Here is a 26713-nt window from a genome sequence, read left to right on the forward strand (position 1 = left end):
TTTTGGCCACTATAAATGAATATTTGTACTTGATAAAGGACTCAAACAAGACTCAATTTTGTAATGTAAACAATTTTACTTTTATAATGTATTGCATTTCAAGCTTGACACCATGTTATTTCACATAATTAAAAAGAAATTAACAATAAAGAATTCTTTTATTTGATTCGATATAATATCTACTGCAATTCCTAAACTAACCATAGTTGATTTAAAGTTTGTTTTAATAAAATCGGATGGACCATTATTATGATTTATTACTTTATTCACTAATCTAAATAATGTTTACTCTAATGCTAGATTACGTTTGATTTGTTTTAAGTTTGCAAGTATTTTCTCATTGATGTAAGCCAAATTTGATGAGATGTCAATTTTGATGAGGACCCCTCGTTGCTGCGCCTATTTATGTAGGTCAAATTTGATGCGAGTGTAAATTTGATGAGAGTCCCAGGTTATAACACCAATTTGCTATGTGTCACTCCCACGTTGGTTACGATGATTTGCTGAAAGTCAGTTCTTTAGAATTATTCACTCACCATGTAGTTGTACGCGCCTTGTCACCAGTGGGCACGTTGTTATACCATGTTGTTCATCATAGTATCGGTCGCCATCTTGCCCAATGCTAGCTGTATTTCCTCGTATTACTCAAAAATTATTAGATTTGAATGTCTCTGGTGTTATCACCAGAGACAAGTCTGTGTGTATGTCAGGGTTCCAAAATATATTAAAGTAATAATTACAAAATTTAAACATCACTCCACACTTTTTGTAAAAGGGATATTTTAAAGAAAGTCCAAAGCAAGTGACCACGAGATTAGTTTATTAAATGTCACACTCTCAACAATATTATAAACTCACTCACCTTGCAGTGCTTTGATAATTTTAAAAAGTCTAAACAATATCCCATCCTTGATTAAATTTCAATATACTATACAACAGATCATTACTTTCCCAGGAGAACATAACACAACCTCCTTGCTTCGAGTCTGATGGTAGAAGAACGAATCTCCGTATAATACGACGGATACTGATTCAAAACAACACTCATCACCTTCTCTCGTTCAAATCAGCGTCTTCACGAATAAATTTAATTTAATTCTTTCTTATAATTGTCGAAATTTATCACGTTTAACTATAATTAATCAATTTAAGTATTTCTATTTTCTTTTTATTAATTTTTTCAGAGCTTTTTATTTAAATTTTTAGCAACATGTGCTTATGACGTCATAAATTTACAAGTCATTCATACCACAATTGGCTCTTCTGCGTAATTCTATTTAATGTTTTTGTAAAACACGAATTTTGGTTATGTTTACTTCATTTTAATTAATCAAATCTTTTCCCGTATAAAGTTCAATAAATGTCTTCGTTATTAAATAAATCTCAATTCCGACAACATGTGATTCACTGATGTCACAGTCTGCCGATTCATTGACGTCACAGTCTGCCAATTCCCCGCGAATATTCAAATGTCGTAATTTGACCTGTTTAACATCATTAAATAATCATACAGTTAACTAAGAAAACAATTTAATATATGTAGCAATTCTTAAATTGTTTTATTTAAATTTATTTATACTGTTTGTAATTGGTATTACTTTTATTATGTTACCATAATTTAATTTAACTATACAAATTTTTACTATTTTTATGTATTTTGTTAGTAGTGTAAATTATTTTATCTGTGCTTGATGTAAAATTATTGGTTTGCAAAATATTGGAGATTTGATATTTTTTAAGCTCAAATAATTTTTGTAGCTTCAGAGGAGCTCAAATTTAATATACTTCTTTCAAATAATGTTGCATACTGCTTTTTCTATTGAAAAATAATGAAGAATACAAAATTAACTTTTTGTATTATTTAAAAAATAAAATATAATAAAGTTTATTTACCAGTGTTTCTTCCCACCCAAACACAAAAAATTTCATTTCACCTGTTAACCACATATTTTTTAGTGTCCTATCATTAATACTGTATATAAAACCTTATCTTTGTTCCTTGAGGCTATACAATATTATGGAAAGAGTAAAATACCTAATTGTAATTGTTATATACTTGCAGGTATTGAAGATGTATGCCTGGGATCCATGTTTCAGGGACCAAATCCTCAAGATTAGAGAGAAGGAAATTGCATTGTTGAAGTCAGACTGCAATGTGGAATGCAGCTACTACCCTTTTATGGTTTGGTTCAACATTCATGGTGAGATTGAGATTTTAAATAATATGTAACACAGTAAGTAGGTGACATTATTTATCAGGTTGACAAATTGGAACTGCACCATTATTATTAACCCCTTGTACTTGTCCGGCCACTAACTACTGATCTTTTATTCAGAAGTAGTTGTTCCCTCAGCTCACCAGACCTTGTGTAGTGGCTGACTAGGTTCAAAGTCTCCACTCTGCGATTTTGTAACCATGTATGTCATTTCATTGTATTTAAATGGAAGTAATTGAGCTTCAACCCTTTAAATGACTGGGGTTTAAATTCAATTCAGAACACATCAATGTTTTACTAGATTCAGGCTTAGAATTTTTTTATTGGCTACTTATTCATTTGCAATATAAAAATACAATTATTCTTAAATAGGTCTCTAATATCAACAGAATAAAAACAAATTTTGATATTTTGGTGTTTGGCTCCACCAAATGCATTACTAAATTCATCATTAGTTCAATAAATTGATATTATACACTACAGTGGCACCAGAAGTGGTCATAAATCTCTGACCTGACACAGAAAACAGCCATGGCCAACCATAATCCCCCATGAGCTGAGAGACATAATCACATAAATTGAAAATGAGTGCAGAGGATTAATGTGTTTCTGCACTATGTTATAACCCCAAAATTTGGACAGTAATAATTTGAGAATTCATTAATATTAATTTGTTCTAATGCATACTATTTTATTTAAAGTAAAGATCTGCAGCTGAAATTCCTAAAATGAAACCTTGGAGAGAGAACCATTCTTCAATTTCTATTTGTATTATGTAATGTACCTTGTATTAATTCTTTTTTTTTTAATTATATTATCTTCTTACAAATCAAAATTTCACTAATAGGGCTTTGTGTTGATATAACATGCACTACCAAAACATCAATTCCTAAACGTCTTTTGCAGCTTTCTCTCATTATGTTTGGCACGTTTGTCATGATTGATGAACGCAATGTCCTCACTCCAGAAATAGCCCTTCGTCACAATAGCATTGTTCAATATTATGAGAAATTCTGTCTACCTGTTTCCAGTGATGGTGCAGACTCTGCTTCAGGTCAGTGTTGAGATATCTGTATAATTAATAAAATACCCCCTGAAAAAAAAGTTTATGTGTGGGGTAGTTTATACTTTTATCTGGATAACTCTATGAATGTAAAAGAGTGGTTTTCACTCTTTATAATCTTCTCTAATAGTACTGTACTCCAGAAGTCTGCATTTAAGGAATCAGGATTACTGGCATTGTCTTTCTTTACATCACCAATCAATTAATCAATCAATCAATCAAATATCTTTATTCATTTGAATACATCAAGTGTACAGGAATAGTGTCAAAATGCCATCATACATATGGCCAATCTTATTACTAAAAATATTTGCTAGTTTGGTCTTTTTAATGACATGAATTCCTCCAACGAGTATAAACTAAGGCTTATAATATACTTTTTTAATTTGGCTTTAAAAATATTAATATCATTTTCCTTTAGAATATTTTCATGCAAACGCCTTAAAAATACTTTTCCAATGTAAATTTGGTTTCTTTTTATATAACTCAAGTCGATGGTGCTCTGTTATTATAGTATTTTTCCATCTGGTGTTTGTGAGGGTGTATGTCATTAATTACACTTGAATCAGTTTTTACAATTAATATTGTTTCATATATGTACATTCCATATACAGTCAAAAGTTCTAATTTTGTAAAATATTCCTTTCACAGAATCATTATTTTTCAGACTTAACATAATACGAATCCCTTTTTTCTGTAGCTTAAGTAGTTTATCCAAGTTTTTTTTTGATGTTGAACCATATAGACTTATTCCAAAGTATATGTGAGACTGAACATGTGCATGATAGACTGATTTTAACATTTGGTGATTACATAGATATCTCATTTGTCTAAGTGCATAAATTCCTGAGTTAACTTTACTTTTCAATCAATCAATTTTTACATTTAAGTTTTACCTAAGATGACTTTTTTCACAACATGTGTTATATTCGTAATCTTAAGAAAATGCTTACAATTTTATATCAAACTTATTTAACAATTAGAACTCTATAACTAATGTAATTTCTTCATTAAAGGTGTAAATTTCTAATTTATTAATTGTGTAATTTTTATTTAAATAGAGTGAAGTTCATTTTATATGATTTTTAGGTAAAGGTTTGAAAATTAGCCCCTCTGAAGCATAAACTCAAATGTTATGTATTTTAAGGTAACAGCTTCTGCTTTAGTTGGTCATTTTTGAATAATTAAAGCTATAGCTGAAAATTCTCATATTGAAAATTTTGGAAACTTTTATTTTTCTTGCACATGCACATTTTGTCTAGTAGTTACACATATCATATTTTGCATGTAACATATGTAATGGTTTTATTATAAATTTGGTTATATTGATGTATATTTATTATGGGAATTTACGTGTATATCAAATAACTAAAAATTATTTTAAAAAAACAAAAATGATAATTTTATACTATTTTTGTAATGCACAACCTAAATTAAATCAGTATTCCAAATTTAAAATCTGTAGCACATTTGGAGGTACTAAACATTTTACATTCGTTAAATAGTGCCTATTGGAGATTTATTTAAAGAGATGTTAACTTTTTCACTGCTGTCTGGTTCACTTATCTATATCAGCATTATTTATTATGTTTTCTACCACCCACCGCACTTGGTAATAAGTTATATGTGACTGACATTAGTTCACTCTCTTAATATGGTTGAACCGATGATGAGGTTTCATTAGCTATAAACTAATTAATTGTTTAATTTTTTTTACTACAGTTAGAGTTAAATAATTAATTTAATTTAACAGATAGAAATAGGGCTCTTATATATAGTTGTATGCGATCTATTAAATTTAAATTAAGCTATTAAATTAAATTAAGCTATTAATCCTTATGTAAAAAAACTTTGTTTCAGTTTATAGTTTCTTTTAAAAGAATAGAGAAGTTTTTAAACGCTGAAGAATTGGATTTGAATTCTGTTTCTCATGATGAAAGCAAAAGTAAGACACACCCTATAAATATTTTTGATTAATTAATTTAACATAGAATAATGTGTGGTACTAACAACTTTTTTTAAATTTTATATAAACATAAATAATATAATATATATCTTCAATATACACAGAAAAATGAGACATACAAATTCTCTATATTTTGTCTAAATGAAATGAAATGAAATGAAATGAAAAATGCCTTTATTTACAGAGGCGAAGTTAGGACTTAAAAGTCCTCTCTACCACTTAACCTCCAAAAAAAAACAAACAAAGTAAAATATTATCATACCTATTACAACATTGTAATTGACACTTAAACTAAATCACTGTAATAATTAATTACACATTGGATGTAACATAATAATGTATATATATATATAAATTATAATTAAAATTAACCATTTAGATTAAACTCTAACATAAATCTCTTTACAGGCAACTAATAAAACTATCCTATCCTAATCAGCTTTCATTCCCCATCCACGCAACTCACATACAGTTACCACAAGTGTGACCACAAGAACCACCAACCGTCACTCCCCGCCGAGTCCGCAGCAGAAAGGCCCGAACCTCCGCCCCAAAGCGATCGCGCTTGTCAATAGTTCTGATGTTGTCTGGGAGAGCGTTCCACAATCGACATGCGGAAACAGTGAAAGATTTATTATATAAGGTTGTCCTATGAATTGGAGTTGATAATAAAGATGCACCCCTACGAGTTCTACGTGCACTAATATCAGACATAAAAACGAAACTTTGGGCCAAATAACTTGGACAACCATTGTGGATTAGTGCGTGCAACAGACTAAGTACATGAAGATCTCTAAGTTCTTTGGATTTTAATAGGGATAATTGCTCAAAATAAGGAGATACGTGATCATCACGTCGTAAGTTGAAAATAAACCGAATACAATAATTCTGTGCACGCTGAATTTTACTAGAAAGGTCAACAGTCATGTCATTGATCACCACGTCACAGTAATTGAAGTGAGGTAAAACTAGAGTTTTCACCAACATCACTCTAACATCCAACGGCAAGTATTGTGCAAATCGCTTGAGGCCATGTATACAGGCAAAAAACCCTATTACAAATTTGTGACACCTGATCAGCCCATCCCAGGTTTTTGTTGATAGTTATTCCCAGGTTTTTTACTTTTTCATTGTAAACTATTTCTTTATTGTTCAGTATCAGTCTTGGAGCAGTATTAATGTCAATTTTAGTAATAAGCCTTTTATAGCCTATTAAAATACAGTTAGTCTTGGTTTCATTAAGTTTCAGTCCATGTCTGCAAGTCCAGTAAGCTATTGAATCAATATCAGAGTTCATTACCTGTACACAAGTGTCCATCTCATTAGGTGAAAAGTGGCGGTAAATTTGTAAATCGTCAGCGTACAGATGGAACTTTGAGTGTCGGATGCTAGTAGTTATGTCATTAATGTAGAGTGTAAAAAGAAGTGGTCCAAGTACAGAACCCTGAGGCACCCCTCGGGTGACAGGTTTCCACTCGGAGCACCCATTGTCAGTCTTGACACGCTGCTGTCGCTCGGAGAGATATGACCCCACCCACCCGACACAACCATCAGAGAAACCATACCTCTTCAATTTGATCAGTAAAAGAGGGTGATACACGCAGTCGAAGGCCTTGGAAAAATCGAATAGAGTCAAAATTGTAGCTTGTCGCTTGTCCATAGCAAGTCTTATATCTTCTGTGATTTTTTAAAAGGGCTGTGGCAGTACTGTGGTGAGGGCGAAACCCAGATTGAAATACCGACAAAATATTGCCACTGTCAATAAAACGGGAGAATTGTTGGTGGACTATTCTTTCTAAACACTTGGATAGCGCAGGCAGTATACTAATAGGTCTTAAATCAGATGGAGCTTTAGGGGAAGAACACTTATTTAAGGGACGGATTTGAGCTCGCTTCCATATATCTGGAAAAGTTGAGGACATTAAAGATTTATTAAATATTGCAGTAATAACTGGGAGGGTGACTGGCAGAGTGCTCTTAATGAACTTGATTGGAATGTTGTCGGCCCCGACTGCATTGCTAGACATCCTCATGACCGCCCTGAACACCTCAGCCTCAGTCACCGGAGTGAAAGAAAACTGATGAACAGGACTGTCAAGCGGAGAAGCTTCTAGCTCTATGACATAATCACGAGCACGGGACAGATCAATGGGGACGTTAGCAAAAAATTTATTGATTATATTTGGATTTAAATGGGTTTGTTGGTCACCATCAGATTTGCCCACTCCCAGCTCTTTCAGTTTCGTCCACAGGGTTTTAGTTGTTTGTTTCTGAGAAAGACAATTGTAGTAAAAATCTAATTTTAGAATTTCTAATTTGTTGGCTGTGTCTGATTTCTCAGTCTTTTATATAAGCTCCAATCGTGCTGATTCTTTGTACGCTTAGCCTTGCGGAAAGCAGTGTCTCTCTGTCTTTGCAGATGGCGAATAAAGTCAGTAATCCAGGGAGCAGGCTTTTTTGTTACACGTTTGAAGACTATTGGAGCATGTTTATCAAACAATTGAAGAATTAGGGAATTAAATTGAAAAACCATATCATTCACGTCATCAGAAAATAGTATTTCATGCCAAGAAATATTGGAAGTATCGAAAATCAGAAGGTCAAGATCAATGTTTTTGTAGTTTCTGTATTTAATAAACTTTGGTTTGGGTTTGGGGAGAAGAAGTTTGTAGATGCAAAATATCAAATCATGTTTTGAAAGTCCAGGGGCAGGCAGTTGTCCATGGTGCGCAATGAGGGTCGGGTCACCGACAGCAATTATGTCCAGCCAGGTGTCGGCAGCGGCAGTATGGTGAGTGGCATGAAGTGGTAGTATAGTCATGTTACAAGAAAAAAACATGTCGGATAAAAAGGTTTGATCGTAGGTAACTGGTCCAAGTAAATCAGTGTTAAAGTCCCCCATCACAATAACATGACTGCAGCGAGCCAAGAGGTTAAGAAGTTCATGTTCGAATTCAGCAAGATAGCCAAGGTTAGGAGCTCTGTAACAGACGGCAACTAAGGTGTGTGATCTGTTAACACTGACATCTAGAAACATATATTCTGGGCGTCCAGCTCTGGATGTGTCAGATGATAGAAGGATAGAAGCAGGAAGGTGAGACTTGACATAAACGGCGACACCTCCGCCACCCTTATGTAGACGGTCATTCCTGAACAAGGAGTATCCCGTCAACTCAACAGCCCTGTCACTCAAAGAAGGTTTGAGCCAAGTCTCAGAAACTAGAATTAAATCAAACTGTGAAGAGCAAAATATAGTTCTGAAATCGTCAATATGACAAAAAAGCGATTGAGCATTAACGTGAGCTGCCTTAAGAAAATTATCGTAGGGAGAAAGTGTTCGGCAGATAATTTGTGAGAGAGGGAGAGCGCTATCGCCCGGGGCGGGACCATCAGCCGGGGACTCCAGCCCGACAGCGCGGGCAGCGAGCGGCAGGCGACTCCGACAGACACGAAATTGTGGGTAACCCTAGCATACAATATACATTCTTCACATACATTCATAAAACATTGTAAATTTACACAAGATGCACACTTAAACTTACGGCTAAATCATGACACTGACAAGGTATCGGCAAGATACTTACTTGAATAACATATTAAATTTTGAAACAAATAAGCAATATGTAAACATAAAAATGTATTTTCTACTTATAATAAAAAAATTAAATAATAATAATCAGAACTGTAAAATATTTGAAGAAGAATATACACATACCTACTCACATATACATACATACACATATATACACATATACATAAACACACATACGTACATGTGCACATAAACCTAAACTACAATATGTAGTAAAAGGAATTATGGAAACACTTGTTTTCAAAAGAAACATGAAACGTACAATTATTTGCTAAAAAAGTAATAATAATAATTATTATTAAACAGCACCATGCTGTGTTTTATACGAAACTAAAAATATATATATCTGAGCTTACAACAAACTAAATTAAATCATTGCTAAATTAGTAATTGGAATATAAAACTGCATATTTAAGTAAATGCATTATTGGTGAAAAATTTATATTTACAGTCAAAGAACCTGAATTTTAAGGCATTTAACATTAAAAAATAAAGATATATATAAATATTTATGTAGCCTATACCTATGCTTTTGTGAAAAATAATAAACTGGAAAAAAATAAATAGTAATTTAGCATTTGTAACTAAAACTAAAACTTTATTGCCAAATTATAAATAAAAGCGGGAAAAAGAAATAAAACTTACAACTAGTTAACGCTGGCGAGACGCTGCGCTGAGGTCAGCTCTGCCAATCTTGTCGCCGCGCCTTTGTTGCCGTGTCGGTCGACCCACAGAACTCTCCCGTCCAGGGTCCAAGTACTCCTCGGTCCATGTTGTGTGACTGCTGCCCTGTAGACCCTCCATCCGGCGCGCAGGTCAGGTCTTCTCGGATGGAGATACCGGACCCTTTAAAGGTTCTTCTTGGCCGAGAATGCTCGTTGACGCTGACGATAGCTGGTGAACCGCACTATGATAGGGCGGTGCCGTTTCACTCCGTCAGCCGCTGGACGGGGTTGCTGACCGACGCGGTGGCTTCTGCTGATGGACTCCGGTGGCAGCTCAACCCCCAACTTGTCCCGACACAACTCCTCCACCAAACTTGTCCGTGTCCTCACCAACAGTCTCCTCGATTCCGAAAATCCGCAGGTTGTCGCGCCGCTGGTATTGTTTCCAGATCGTCCGTCCTAAATAAGACATTTTCAAAAAATAAATAGGTAAACATATTAACAAAGATTAATATACACAAGAAATATCATATGTTAATAAAACTAATTTTGAATTAGGTACAAAGAGTAAATAATTTTGCATAATACAAGGAATATAAATTTATAAATTCAGTTTGTAGTTAACCCTAGAATGGTAATGCCTATTTGCCACACATAAATGGTAACCGCGTAGTCTCTCAGACTACTTTAGGGAAAAAATGATAAAAATTTAGAAAAATTTAATCAAAATTAAATTTATTTACAAATGACATTATTTACATCTTAGAGGTCATGTTTCCTGATTTTTGTTGATTTCAGTCTTTATTGGAACACTTTACACACAGCATTCCTCGGTGCTCCAAGCAAATATGCTTATAACATTTTGTGCACTGAAATCGAGTCATTCTCCTTTTTTTCACTGGGCAAACTGCACAAATCTTCCTTGTTCCTCCTGCTTCTTCAATAACACTTTGAGCCTCAGATGTTGATGGGCCAACGACATCTTCAATGTTGCGTTTGAGATTCCTTGATAAAATTTGGCAGTTTTTGTCTTCCCTGAATGTGTGGAGTTGTTAGTTCAACACACATTTCTTTAGCAAATGCCCTTCTTGTCATTGGCTTAATTTTTTTGACAATGCCTCATGGACATAAATAACAAATGAGTTGATTAAAATGATAAAAAAAACATTTCATCATGATCACTTTCTTGCTCATCACAATCACTTCGTTCAAGTTCAGATAGTATTTCTCTTATTTTCAAAACTAGTGTTCAGTGCATCAGCCATGGTTACTTGACCATCTACGGTAAAAATTATCACAAAAACTAACACTACATTCGCACAAAACAACTTTTTCATATATTTACTCAGGAACAAAAAAGTTACATAAACGGTAACGCGTAGTCTACCAGACGACTATGGACTCACTGAAATGAACTGAGTGAATGAAATAAAATGGAACCCTATCCAAGCATTGACCTTGGCTGGCAGGGGGAAGGTATTGGTGATGGGGGGTTCGGTCACGTCATGCACCTACCACCTGAACCGGTTTTTGTAGCTTGCGTCGTCTGAGAGACTACGCGTTACCATTCTAGGGTTAAATGTGTAATTTAACAAAATAAAACAAATTAAAATCGTAAAGGATAATGTATATCTACAATTTATTATCCATACCTTAAATTTAGACCATCCCGATGTTTAGTTTGTAGGACCCTCTGATGAGCTATTTCTAAATAATTCATTTTTAAGTTTATAGGGATTCTGAATTTTGTTAATACTTTTAAAAAAAACATTCATTGAATTTTTTGTTATGCTCCATTGCATGGGCCGAAATAGGATTGAATTTAATTTTAAAGTTTGTATTGCTGCAATGTTTGTTCATTTTGATGTGGAAATGGCGTTATGGTTTGACCAATGTAGTCTTTTAGAATCTTTACATGACAATTGGTAAATGACATTGCTGGATTCACAAATAATTTTAAAAATTATCGGATAATTTCTTTTTGTTGTGCTACTACAGAAATGTTTTGAATTTATTATTATATTACACGTTTTGCAGTGAGGCTTACAACAGGGTTCACAGCCAAAAGGTTTGTTTAAATTTTGGGTTGGGTCATCAGAGGGTAGTTTAGGTCTTACTAATACGTTTTTCAAATTTTTTGAGGCTTTTGTATATACAGTATACATATATATACACACAGTGGTAGATTAGAGACGGAACAGTGCACTTTTCTTTGCACCTCAGAAATGCACTAACATTATTGTTTTGAGAGCTCATATTTTTAATATTTTAATTGAACCCTCTATGTAAGTGGCGATCTATACACTCAGATAGAATAGAATAGAATATATTTTATTGCGTTGACAATATATATTACATTGTATTGCAATAGTCAATAATACCAATTTTTTACGGTATTTATCTTAAAAACTAAATCCATTCACTCGACTTTCCATACAGTTGCACGCAGGCACACATTCATACACATACAAAAAAACAAAATTCATAATTCGTGGGATCAACCCCCAGGATTGCAACACCGCCGCGAATATCAATCTCAAGTGTGCTCCATGAACTCGCCAACTGAGTACAAAGCACAAGACACCAGGTAGTGTTTTAATTGGGTTTTAAATTTTTTTGGATTTGTTTCTAAATTTAGTGTTTTCAGGGAGATTGTTAATGAATTTGATCCCAGCTTGAGAAGGGAGGCATTCAAATGCAATCTCCCCAGATCTCCCCCAAGAGGTTACAGTTCTGTCACCTCTAGTTCTAGAAATCAAGCATTGTATAAGATATATATTTAATATATGTACTTATATAGGCAATATATTTCTTTAATAAAAAATCAAATTGAGAATTATGTCGATTGTATTATCTAAAACAACACTCTCAAGAGAAATAAAAAGAACATATTTATGAAAACTGATAAAACATTGAATATCTTCCACATTCCCATAGATATAAAGTAATATTTTAATTTACTAGCCATATTCCTAAAGCTGTTAGGTCATTTAAAAATAGCCTCATAAAAAAGGTTTTAATTTATAGTTTTTTTTTTTGTAAATTCCAACAAAGAAACTAGGGTTATAGTCAAATTGGTTTTCTTGGATATTTTTGACATGACCTGGACCAGCCCCATCCTACCATCCGCTACAACCAAACTCAACAGGCTCAGCTACGATTAGTGACAAGCAATATGAGTAACGTTGCATAGGATACCATGTAAATTGAAAATGGGAAACTGTGATATAAGTGACAAGTGGCTGTTATAATTATAGCTATATTTCATTCAAATTACAGAATTTTGCCTGAAAATCTTTTAGTGTACCTGAGTCACTCACAATTCTGCCCTCAGCTCATTGCAAAATGTTTCACAAGGTGGATGGTTAAAATGTTGTAAAAGTAAAGAAAGCACGAGGATAAGTAAATTGACAGATACAAAAACAAAAATTTTAAATAGTACGATATAAACAAAACAAAGTTTGTAGAATAAACTTCATAATGACTACAAGAAATCAATTCTTTTTTTATAAGATGGTCATCACAACTTCTTCTGAATTTTTTCCTCTACAAATATTCTAGAAATAGAATGTTCACTAAGTAACATTAGTTGCAAAACCTCTTTGTCTCATGCCATCTTTGACAACACATTCTATAGGTTGTGGCTCATTTTTGTTGCTTGTATCTAGTCACCAGAATCACTCAATGATTTTGGCCCAGTTCCCTCATATTGCCAATCACTCATCTCTCATCGCCTTTTGTTTTAAGAATGATCAGGATCACTCAATGCACAAGGAAAGTTGTTGATCCTTATAACTTCTGGCTTCATCAACCATAACAGAAAAACCCCACTTCACCAACAATTTTCTCAGTTACAATAGTTGAAATAATGTGAATTAATTCATTTTGTACAGGTTTACTATAAAAACATAAGGTTCTTTCAAAATCATCTTTAAGGTATTTTAACTGTTTTTAATCTCTATATATTTTATTTGTTGTTTATATATTCATAAAGATATTTTTATCATATAATGTAAGGAATGAAATCCATGAAAGATTTACAAGGCATGGTAATCGTCTTGATGTACCCTTCACAAGGTTGGAAGAAATTAGATCTAGCCATACTATAATGTGTATTAGACTATATAATAAGTTACCACTCTCAACCAAAGATTTATCTTTTAGTCTCTTTAAATGTAAGTTACATAGATGGCTGGCTGCTCATCCCTTCTATAGTATCGATGAATTTTTAAACATGCCAAATTCTGAAATTAATGTTTTGTAAGTTTGTTATATATGTAAGATTTATTTATTTTATTTATTGACTATTTATTTTAGTTTATTATTTAGTTTAAGATTTTATTTGATATTTATCAAAGTTATTTTAATTCAAGAATTAGGTATAGCAAAAATATGTTTTTATATTATCAATTTATACTAGTTAGTCCTACCTAAGTAGTATAAAACATTAACTATGACAAGTTATGATTTGTAACATAAAATGATGACCATGTCGATTGCTATATGCCTAAAGACAATAAAGATTTTGATTTGATTTGAGGGCGAATGTCTGAAGGTCAAGCTCAGTTGTGGGGAAACATAGTCCACTACTCCATTTTGTGCTGCTGCACTTTCGGCAGCATTTCAGCTGAATAAGATACAACCCATAAAGTTTATAATTTGTAATATGTAGGTATTTCATAATCTAAGAATATACACTTGAATCTATTATTATTTTGCCTTAAAAATATATTTTCTAAAATAACTGAAAAAACTATTTTCATTTCTGGGGGGGGGGCTAAGTCCCCCAAGTCCCCCTTCTTAGCCACCACTGCTCCACAATGGTTTGAGGAAATGAGTTAAAATGTTTAAAATAACTTACATTAACACAGTTACATTATACAGGGTGGCCATGACCTAGTGTTAAATTTTTTGTGGGTGGTAATACAACATAAATGTGACTCAAATACAGAAATTTAAAGTTTTTATTATTCACACACACACCCAGAGAAAGCTTATTTTCATTTTTTAATTCACAATTAATTAATTTATTGCATTCTAATGTAAAGTTGACTTACCATTTTTTTCATGATTTATTTTAATCTTCACATGTTATTTAGTGTTAATCAATGACCACTGTATTTCTGGTTATCGATCTTGCCACAAACTATTTGAAAATTGAATTTGAATTTAATTGATCTGTTACAACATGGTTGTAAACAAATTCACTTCTTGACATAGAATTACTCAGTCACAGAATCCTTGCCATTGGCCTATGAAATTCATAATCTCTGGCATGATTGTGTCTACAGAATAAGTCCTGTGATGAAGTGTGTAAAGGCACTCGGGATATCCACTTCCAAGCAATTCTGGGCTGTTGAGTACATTTAGCAGTTTATGAAAAAACACATCTTTCTAACAGCTTCTCGTCTGCAGACCCTGAAGATGGAGCTTAGATTGAAGTAAGAATGATAAATGATAAAACAGGTACTTTTCTATAAGGCAGGCCCTGTAAGTAGGTGCCAACAAGCTTAAGAAACCTTCACTGGATGGAAAGAAGTCTTGTATTTAGAACAAACAATTAAGATGATCAGATAATATGAGGTACAGGTACCTCAATGCCAATGGACTGTCTAAAACTTGAGTAAATCTGAATATTAAACCCAATATCTGTTTTTCGACCACAATGATTATCAATTACTGTCTATCAAAAGAGACATGCTTGAAAAATAAAACTTCAATGCCCTTATCAATCCTCATACTCTCCAGAGGTTGGACATTGAGTAGTCTAAATGGGAATACAATCTGGTTGTGTGAAAAGTCATGATGTGGCACTTAGGTGTATTTAGGGCCATGTTGTTGATTGTACAACATGGATGTACTGTATCTACACTCAACTGAAGTTGCATGGAGATGAAAATATCTGTGAAACTTTTGATGGCAAACATCAGCACTCTCACACATACAGAATCCACTTTGTTATTTTCTTAGATATTAAAGAGACAAAGACAGAGAAGTGAGATGGATGGTGGATATCTGGGGGAATTTCTGTAACAAGGAGCCTGGTAGTTTCAACAAGAAGCGACGGCCAGTTAGTGACGTAGTCAGACAGTTAGCTTAATAAAGGGAATACCAAGCTTTCAATTTCAGTATCAAGGTGTTGTTTACTATGCATGTTCCACTTTACTTTCCTTACAATCTTCATTCATTTACTGTTCATAACACTGCACTAGCTTCTTTAAACTCAACATAGAAAATCACTGTTTGTGAATTTAACCACCTGACAATGACAGTCTTGAGTTCTTCACTGTTCTTCAAACTGCTATCCACCAAGCCACTTTTTTCATATGCAAGTAGTTGATAAGGCTCAAGTAAGATGGGGATTTCTTGGCAGATAGTCAAAGGTTCCCAATGAAAATATTGAATCTTCTGTTTAGTTAAGTGGAGGCACCCATTGTCATGAAGGTGTTTTATGCCAGTTGACAGTTTCCTGTTTCATAGATTTGCGATTCATGTCTCAGTCTGGAAAGTATTTCACACATTACACATTACATGTTCACTATTAGCTTACGTACGCTTACTGTTGCTGAGGTCAGGATACTAGACACTGCACTACTCTGTGATAAAAGTTAATTTTTTAATACATTTTCTGTTATTCTTTTGTAATTCATAAATGCATACTGTTATAGTTGAGCCCCTAATCATGGAGGATGGGACATTTTCATGGGATGCAAAAGAAAACTCTGGGACAGTTTTACGCAATATCACACTCAAGATACAGCCAGGACAGCTGATTGCAGTGGTGGGAGCTATTGGCTCTGGCAAGAGTTCCCTTATCTCTGCTTTCTTGGGTGAGATGGACAAGATCTCTGGATATATCAACACTAAGGTACTATATAACTATTGCCTGTTTCATACAACATGACACTCAAAGTACAACCAGGACAGCTGGTGGCAGTAGTGGGGCTGTCAACTCCGGAAGAAGTTCTCTTATCTTTGCCTTCCTTGGTGATGTGGATAAGATTTCTGGACACATCAACATTAAAATACAGTATAAAGTTTACTTTCTGTACATCACACCAAACTACAGCCAGGACAGTTGATGGCAATGGTGGTAGCCATTATCTCTAGCAAACGATAATGAACGAGACAAAGATATGTAGTCAAACCTAGAGTAGTATACAGATCTATCAGCTTTGAGGACAAGAATATGTATTCTCTGACTATAGGCCCAGGACTGAAAAATCTCTATACAGACCCAAAGGGTCAGAATTACTTATGCCCCGACAGATCCATAATCAGGTATTTCGTCAGATTGTATTACTATCAAATCTCAAATCAAATCAAAGCATACTAACCTCAGATTTCTCTACCTCAGATTGGTGTTTTTTATCCACAGCCTCCACAATATGTTACTCACTATCTACATTTTTTATCTTTTAAGGAGGAAAGAAAGCTAAGAGATTGTGGACTAACACTAGAGAAAAGTTTTCAACTCTCTGCCTGTTTTAGAGAAGTAAACATAACAACTAATCTACTCCACTCACCAATCTAACACAGGTATTATGCGAATGAAAGCTGAGGTGAGCACTTTCTCAGTGACATCAGAGGCATAAGTTCAGTGTAAACCAGGGTTCTTGAAGAGAACATCCAGGGATATATAATTTCCAAAAATAATAATAACTTCTATAAAACTCTTATACGATTTATCCTTACCAAGTTGATCGCAATGATACTCTATTTAAATATCACAACTAAGACAACTGGTTTGCAACTTGTTATCAGTACTTTATGTGTGTCTGTTGATACTCTGCATTACATGAAAGTCCTGGTGAAAAGGTGATTTCAGTGTCATATAGGGAAGATTCAGTCTAGACCAAGATTCTTTTTGTGATTTCTGTGTGCAATAGCTGATCTGTTGCTATTGTACAGACTTGTGAATGGTAGTAGTGACTATTTCAACTTTATTACTGCTGAAATTTCAGATTCTGAGAGCTACTTGTTCCAAAAACATTGTTTTCACGAATGCTATGTCATTACAGCTGAATATCTTGACTAATGAGAGAGGAAGTGATGTGTCCAGCAATACAGATTTTTTGAATACTTTTTTAAAAATTTATACACTTTAACAACCAAAGTGTTTTATTTGTAATATTTATACACTGAAGTCAATAATATATTAAAGTCAATAGTGCATATTTGTCTGAGTGCATTTAGACATTGTACTGTGTTTATTAAAGCTTAATAATGAATACTATTTAAGTAATAGTAATTACTACTGTTCTCGCAGTTACTATATTGTTAGAGTCAATTAAATGAATGCTATATCCAGAGAGGATTGGTGCTCATATAACATTAGAAAAGCAAGTATGTAATTTTATTTGTAATGAAAGGTTCATACTCATTTAATAATTGCAAACAAAACTTTTTGTTTAATCGGATCCATTTCATAATTTTTCTAATCAATCTGTTAATATATAATACTCAAAAGATGTTGAACTACACTCCATTCATGTAAATATAAGATTTTTTTGCCTCCAAACTTAAATCCAGGGTACATCACTGAGTCAGATGTTATGGTGAGGGATCCGGTGTAGGAATGAGTGGGAGGCTTACTAAAAATCACAGATTGTGGTTGGTGCTCTGTTATTGATAATCCATTTCATTAATTACCTAGTCAAGTTAGCGATCTTGAATTATGTTACATCATATAATTATGTACATGAAGAGTAACTGCTAGATTTCAACAAATTCAGTGTCACTAGAAACAAAACCCTTGTTTTAGAAATGACTAATCTTTATAGACTGTTTTTGTGCTGGATTATTGCCTACTTAAATAAATATTCCAGAAATTAAATGCTTAATTGTCATAAATTTAAACACCTTTACATTTATAGCTATAACCATATAATTTTATAGACATTTAAAAAATAATTATTTATGTTTTAGGGTACAATAGCATATGTACCTCAGCAAGCATGGATACAAAATGCTACGTTGAGAGATAACATTTTGTTTGGCAGTAGCTTCAACAGCAAAAAATACATTAATACTGTAGAAGGCTGCGCTCTTACACAAGATTTTGATATGCTGCCCAGTGGAGACTCCACTGAAATTGGAGAAAAGGTGCGAACATAATTTAACTATTATTTTAGTAGTAGTAGGTATTATTGTCTTTTAATGCAGGGGTTCTCAACCTTTCAGGCTTTGTGTCTCGCTTAGTGCACTGAAATTTGGTAGGATATTAACATGTTTAAGTCCAGCCATATTTTGGGGTTTTAGCCTATTGTACTCATTTAGCATTATAATTATGGAATTTAATCACTTTTATGAAAAGAATGTTTTTTTATAGAAAGATCTTTGATGCCACTACGGGCGTCATTGGTACTAAAGGTGAGATCATGTATCACATTGACTAAATATTTGTGTTGAAACTCTTTATATAATAAATACATGCATATATAGTAATAACATTGTTAAATAACATAATTTTTGTAAATGAAATTTTACTTTTTACATAAAGGCGTTAAGCTTTTTACTACACCGTGGCATCATTGGTATTTAATGGTGTTGACATGCAACATAATTACCAAATATTTATAGAATTATTTTGATGTAATAATGAAACATGTGAGAAAACAGTGGGAAACCAAGTCAGCTAATAATAATAGAAATATGTGAGAGACTGGTGGGAATTGAGTAAGATAATCAGAATAGCTGACTTCAAATCAGCTGATACTCACGTTGTAACATTAAAAAATAGTAAATACTTTAAATATCGATTTCAGAAAACCAAGGTCAATTTGGCATTCTTGTATAGCCAAACATACATTTAAACATAGCACTAACTACGATCTATTACAAATATTAAAAAATTGGGTGGCTTAAAATATCCTTGTACGTGACGCCACTGTGTTGTGACATGTGCATGACTCCACTATGGCATCACCTGGATTGAACGTGATAAAAAGGAGATGAAAAGTGAGTGTGAACGAAGTTTGAATCTGTAGGCAATGGAGGCAGATATTTGTCTACTGGTTCTTTCACCAGTATGGATTCTTTGGATGACTTTGCTATGTATGTATAATATTAATTTAGTTGGATGCAGATCTAGAGGAGCAGAGAGTGTGCTTTCGTGTTTCTCTAGGGTACTGAGTGAAGGCCAGAAGCAGAGAGTGAGCCTGGCTCGAGCTGTTTACTATTATGGAGATATTTATCTGCTGGATGATCCTCTCAGTGTTGTAGACTCTCATGTTATGTTATTTCTGTAGGGTCTTAATCTTAGCGGAGGCCAGGAGCAGAGAGTGAGCCTGGCTCGAGCTGTTTACAATGATGCAGATATTTACCTAATGAATGATACTTTCAGTGCTGCAGACTCTCGTGTCTATGTTATGTCTGTAGGGTATCAATCTGATTGGAGGCCTGAAGCAGAGAGTAAGTCTTGCATGAGGTGTGTACAATGATGCAGATATTTACCTGCTGGATGATCCTCTCAATGATGTGGACTCTTATGATTATGTGTATGTCTATAGGGTATCAATCTAAGTGGAGGCCAGAAGCAGAGAGTGAGCCTGGCTCGAGCTGTGTACAATGATGCAGATATTTACCTGCTGGATGATCCTCTCAATGATGTGGACTCTTATGATTATGTGTATGTCTATAGGGTATCAATCTAAGTGGAGGCCAGAAGCAGAGAGTGAGCCTTGGCTCGAGCTGTGTACAATGATGCAGATATTTACCTGCTGGATGATCCTCTCAATGATGTGGACTCTTATGATTATGTGTATGTCTATAGGGTATCAATCTAAGTGGAGGCCAGAAGCAGAGAGTGAGCCTGGCTCGAGCTGTGTACAATGACGCAGATATTTACCTACTGGATGATCCTCTCAGTGCTGTAGATGCTCATGTTGGGAAACATATCTTTAATAATGTCATTGGTCCTACAGGAGAGCTCAGAGGAAAGGTAATATTATTACCTATCTTAAGGGTAAAATTATATATTAAAAATTATATTTACAGCACTAAAACAGTAGTAACTTTAGAACACTATATTGCATTTTGGGCCATAACATTTGTTAAAAGTAAACTCAATAGTTTAATACCTACATTTTTAAATGATATTTTGGGTGGTAAAGCTTGTATATTTTAGTCTCAGCATCACTGTGAGATAAAGTCCTAATATTTTACTAAGTACAGTAGCATTTAAAAATTGTTATATTTAAGTATGGCTTTACAGTTATAATTATTAACATGGGTAATCACTGTATTCCAACATTTTAGTTTTTAAACTTAACAATCAAAATAATAAGAATAATAATACTAATATTCATTAAATAAAAAACTTTTCTACGAGTTGGAATTAAATTCCGGTTACAGTATTGAAAAGAAGTGTGAACTCAAAAGCTCTACATATATCTAAACTTCTTGCCTTACTTATTAACAGATCATTCAATTAAAGTACTTTTCCAGGCCAGTTAAAGTTTGCTGAGATTAAACCTTTATTCAAAAAAGTTGACCATAGAAGTATAGGTAATTATAGACCTATATTAGTGCTTCTATCTTTCTAAAATATATTTAAAATAATTGCATATTTACAAATATAAAATTTTTAGAGGAAATTAATTGTTTTACTGATTCTGATCTTTTGTGATCTATCTAAGGGATTTCATTGTGTGGTGCAAGGCACTCTGTTGGAAAAGCTTTGATTTTAAGGGATATGAGCCACTTTCTCGGATAAGATCCTATTTAACTAATCAATTTCAGCAGACAGTTTTTGTAAAGTATAATATTAAACATATTTCAATCTGGAAAGAGATTTAGGCAAGAGTTCCACAAGGATTGATATTGAAATCTCTAGTGTTTTTAGTTTACCTGGTGGTGGTTCTCCTCCATTATTGTATGCCGATGATACAATACCTATCATGTTTTAAAAAAAAAACCCATGAAGATATTAAATTGCTATTAAAAAAAGATGACACAATTATCAAATTAGTTCCAAGCAGATGGGCTTAAAATAAATCAAACTAAAAAAACAAATAGTCCATTTCTATTGCCTCTCTCATAAACAACTCCTTGAGAAACTGTCAACACTTAGCATACAAGGTACTTCAAAAACATGGTTCACCAGCTACCTGACAGGTCGAAGCCAAGTGGTTAAAATAAATATACAAGCAGAGGGAGTATAAAAAAGATTAGATCAGTACCTAAATTTGTCTCACGCGGAGTCCCACAGGGATCATTATTGGGTCCAGTTTTATTCATCCTCTTCTCAAATGACTTTCCTAACTATATACAAGACTACAGTAAAGGACTTATGTATGCTGGTGACACAGTTCTATTACTAGGGGAAAAATTACCAAAAGATCCCAAAGTAAACGCATTTATAGCACTCAACATGGCCATTCAGTATTGCCATAGAAATGAATTGGTTGTCAATGAAAGAAAAACAAAACAGTTAGTACTAGGAAATACAAAGAGGATACAGGGAGGCTGACTGAATTAGAAGAAGTCACTTCCACTAAATACTTAGGTATAACTATAGACGATGACCTCTCATGGACTCCACACATTGATTCTGTGTGCAAAAAAATCAGCACAGCACTGTACATAATATGGCGAGTGAAAAGCATAGGTGACTTAGTTACAGCAAAAGTTGCCTACTATGCGCTGCTTGAGACACACCTCCGATATGGAATCATCGTATGGGGAGGCACCACAGCAGGAAACATACAAAGGTTACTGGTGCTGCAAAAACAAGCTATAGGAATTCTGGGAAGTCTTCAATACAGGGAAACATGCAGGGATTCCTTCAAACAACTTAGAATACTAACTGTTGTAAATTTATACATCCTAGAAGCTGTGATGCATGTTCACATCAAAGCACCAGAGGCAGCAAGGACCTATGCACAAATGCATCAATATAACACAAGACATGCATCTGATTACTGCCTGCCTCGCCATAGGCACACAGCAACTGAAAAGAGTCCAAGCTATGCTGGCGCCAAGATGTGGAACGCACTTCTTGAAGACTTGAAAAAAGATAGACCGGAAACACTTCAGACAAACCCTTAAGAACTGGCTACTGAATCGACCATTTTACTAGCTAAACGAATTCTACGGAAGGAGGACCTAAGACCAACAAGACAACTAGACCTAAACCTTTATTTGTTGACACAATTACTAAAATTAAAGTTTATGTAAATAAAGATGATTTGACTTTGACTTTCAGTTTGAATCAGGACAAACTAAAAAAACAAAATACAGAATTGGGCACTCATTTTTATTTTCAAGGAAATGCAATATAATTAGTTAAATCTATTAATTATTTGAGTATTGATATCAAATCAATATTATATTGGAGAACTAATAGAATTTTAGAAAACTAAATATAGCATGTTTCCAAATAATGATTCTATGTAATTTAATTTATCAAAAACCTTAACTAATGGTTTGCTGTGGTTTATTTGTATTTGTTATGTAATATGCCCATAATACTGAATTATGGGGTATTGCCTCAGAAGCAAAAACAATTTTTAAGATAAAAAAATAGATTAATGATGTTTCCTTCAATGAGAAAGTCTTTTAAACCCTTATTTAAAGATTTGCGGATACCCTGTGTTTACGTTATTTAATTATTAATGGTTGTTAAGAAAAAGTTTGATTCTTTATGTAATAAAAAAAATAATTATCACTATTTAACTCTGTAAAAAGTTTATTTCAAATATCCAAAACCTTATCTTCAAGCTATAATTAAGTGACTTGTAGCAGATGGCACATTAAAAATGGAGCTAGTGCTTTAATTGATTTGTGTAATATCAGAGTCAGACAGATTTAAATTTGAAGCATGACAGAAGGCATTTAGTTACGGAAGAGTTTTTTATGATCAATTCACTTAATGATTTTAATCAATTATAGCCAAACTCGAAACTTCTATGTTGTTATGATATAATTTGTTTTTTTTTTTAAGACTAGAATCCTGGTAACACATGGAGTATCTTTTCTGAACCAAGTGGATATCATTGTGGTACTGAAAGCAGGAGAGATCACTGAGATGGGAACATTTCGAGAACTGTTGGCCAAGAAAGGAGAATTCTCAAACTTGCTAGTGCAACACATCAGCACCATTGATGACCCTGACTTGGAATCAGGTTGGTTACTGTCTTCATCAATGGATTGGTGAGAGCTTTAACATTCAATAGATACAACTAAGCTTTTCTTTGTATGAATTTGTTTTTATTGGGATATTAATCAATCACAGTAAAATGCCATCATTTATTACATCGTAAAGTGTGTTAACTGAAAAGCTAAGGACTTCAAACTTTAGTTTCCCTTTAAACTTAGAACTTCTTCATACTGGCCTAAAATAGTTCAATTATTACTGAAATTATTGGATTTATTCAATAAAATATCATGAAATATTAGAGAGGAATTTGAGAAATGCCAGAACTACTTATAAAAACAGTTTCACTGTCCGAATTCAGGCCCAATCTTTAAACTTAAGTTTAAAATGGATAATGAGATTGGAATATCTTTAGGCGAGTATCATTTATCTTAGGTTTGTTTGGAATGTTATTTAAATAGAATATGGTCATGGTGTCTCTTTTTTTCAAAATGAAATTGCATGCAAAGCCATGAGTTATTGACAGTGTTCTCTTCGTTTATAAGAATATGTTCCATCAATAATAATTAAAGAGGAATTAAATTAATTTTTGTTAAAAGAAATTGAAGAAATGTTGGATGATGATGCCACATTAGCGCTGCTGAAAGAAAATATACAACAAATTAAGCCTAATTCTGGAAGATCTTCAATTTCCTCAGTAAGGTGAGTTGCAGACATAGATTATATAATTGGATCTTTCATTTTTACATAAAAGATAATTGTTGTAATGAGCGTAAATGTTGGTTCAAATAACATAGTTATTTACATTATGAATGTAAAAAAATTACATAAACATGCCTCTCAATTACTTTTTAATGATTTTATTTTATTCTTGAATTTTTTAAAGAAGAGATTTTTTTATTCCATTATTTAGATTTATTCTGCCCAGCCTCATGGACCACTGACCTTTAAATTTAATTAACTTAATATTTCATCTAAATCATAATTTCTGTGTAATAAACAATACGAGTATAGCCCAAACTTCTAACCCTCTTCATATCAGAATGACAGGTCACCATTATAGTATTGTTCATGGAGATGACAAGTCCCTCGCTGTACATTCCAGGGAACACAATCAGGACTAAATTGAAAATTGTTATAAATTAAAAGGCATTACACACCATTGAAAATATAAATATTTATTTAATTTTAGAAGGAACAAAAATGTGTATCAACTTATATTACAATAGAAAATTTCTTTTGGTTTGATCCTTCATTAATTTATAAAAATTTGTATTTTTGCTCTTTGGCATTTTTAATTAAAATCAGCTTTGAGGTATTTTTTAGCAGTTTATTAATTAATTACAGTTATTTGTTCTTGTAAATATTTTCTAGATAGTTTAATAATTCTATATTCATAATTATTTATACAATATAATGTCTGAAGGAGTATGCTAAGACACGCGAAAAATTCATAAAAAGTTTACAAATAATATTTGGTTTTAATGTTTGTCAGAAGAGAATATAGAGGGTTATAAGTGCAATTAAATTTATTTTAAAAGGTTAGATAGCATTTTATACTTAGTTTATTTCATATTAGATATTTATATCTTTGGTCCATGCAAGACATTATATATAAGAGATTATCAATATAAATGTTGAGTTTAGCTCCAGTTCACCTTCCGCTCAGTGCAGCATGAAGTTTGATGCTGTCACATTCTTGACTTCTGTAATCTGTAGTCATGTCATTCTGAAGAGACAACAAAAAAATCGGTGATGAAGTAGTTCAAGTCTATTGCAATCTAAGTGAAGAGGTGTTCGCATTGTCTCGTTTGGTGCACAATTGAGTGCACTAGGATGTTTTAGACACGATTCCAAAGTACGGCATAGCAATTGAGTTTCCTACACATAAAGTAGCTGTGGTTGGAAGGTTTGATTCAATATGAATGTTGATTATTTTATCTCTTCACACTGACATGAACCCAGATGTTTGTATGCTAAAATAATTTTTCTCTGGTTTTCAAACAAAAACACTATATTTAAAAATGGTATCTTAAAATATCTTTAAAGTGAATGCAATGCTTTTAAAAATATCACAGTTAGTGAATTTACATCAAAACACACCAGTTTAAAATATTCCAATATGGTATTAATTATTTGTATTCAGTCAATTACAGTTAACTCCTGATGACAAGAAGACAATCACCTCTTGCACAGACCAGTTGATTCAAGCTGAAAAAATCGAAACTGGCAGTGTAAGTACATATCTATAGAACTTAATGTTGTTTAAGTAACAAGGCCAAAGAATGTGAAATGATATATCAACATCATTATTTGGAAATGACATATTTATGCAAATTAATTAACCCTTTGCACTCATATTCGAGATTATATGATTGTTCTCTCAGCTCACATGCATGGTGGCCATAACTGTTCTCTGTGTCATCTCGGAGACTTATGACCATATCCTGTCCCTCATCTCGCTGGATTACTTTTAATAGCCCTTACTGTTTTCCCGTTCAGATCATAAGGTGTGGCTGTAAAGTGCATTAATCTTGTAAACAAATAAGAAACTAAAATAATATTTCACTATTTGCAGCATGTACCGTAGCAAACATTGTTTAGATTTTTTTCCGAGTGTCAATATCACTGTGCTAGTGTATCCTATCCATTTACTGAAATACTAGTGTGTGTGTTAAAGTTCAAAAATTCTTTATTCAGAAAACACAATACTATTAAAGGTGTAATCCTTCCAATGCACTTAACAGAGAGTGCAGGAGGGCAGTTGGAAATTTACTCAAAAATGATGTTAAATATTCTTTTTTTGTCCTTCACCACAGACTGCTCACTTTTAAATTTAACAATACCAAGTCCTCAAGCCATGAGCAGGTCTACAAAAAATGTTGTTATACAGATTATCAATTGATATATACTAAATATATCAAAACTAAATAAACTATAACAAGGTGTCAGGCAGTTATATAATGAATTCCATCCTAGCAGTTGATTTTACAGAAGTTTAAACTTATCCACACTTAGAGTACTAAATAATTGAAAAAATTCAACAAAAATATACAAAAATTCAACAGTTAGTAAACTATCTAAATAAGATAACAGATAATAAACTATATAAC

At 33.1% G+C, this 26713-nt stretch overlaps 1 pseudogene; it reads left to right on the forward strand.

Annotated features, from left to right (window-relative positions):
* The first annotated feature begins 2017 nt into the window (after nucleotides 1-2017).
* Nucleotides 2018-26713, forward strand: part of LOC124371895 — a 53941-nt pseudogene continuing 29245 nt past the window's right edge.

Source organism: Homalodisca vitripennis, unplaced genomic scaffold, assembly GCF_021130785.1.
Source record: "Homalodisca vitripennis isolate AUS2020 unplaced genomic scaffold, UT_GWSS_2.1 ScUCBcl_2232;HRSCAF=6776, whole genome shotgun sequence".
NCBI lineage: Eukaryota > Metazoa > Arthropoda > Insecta > Hemiptera > Cicadellidae > Homalodisca > Homalodisca vitripennis.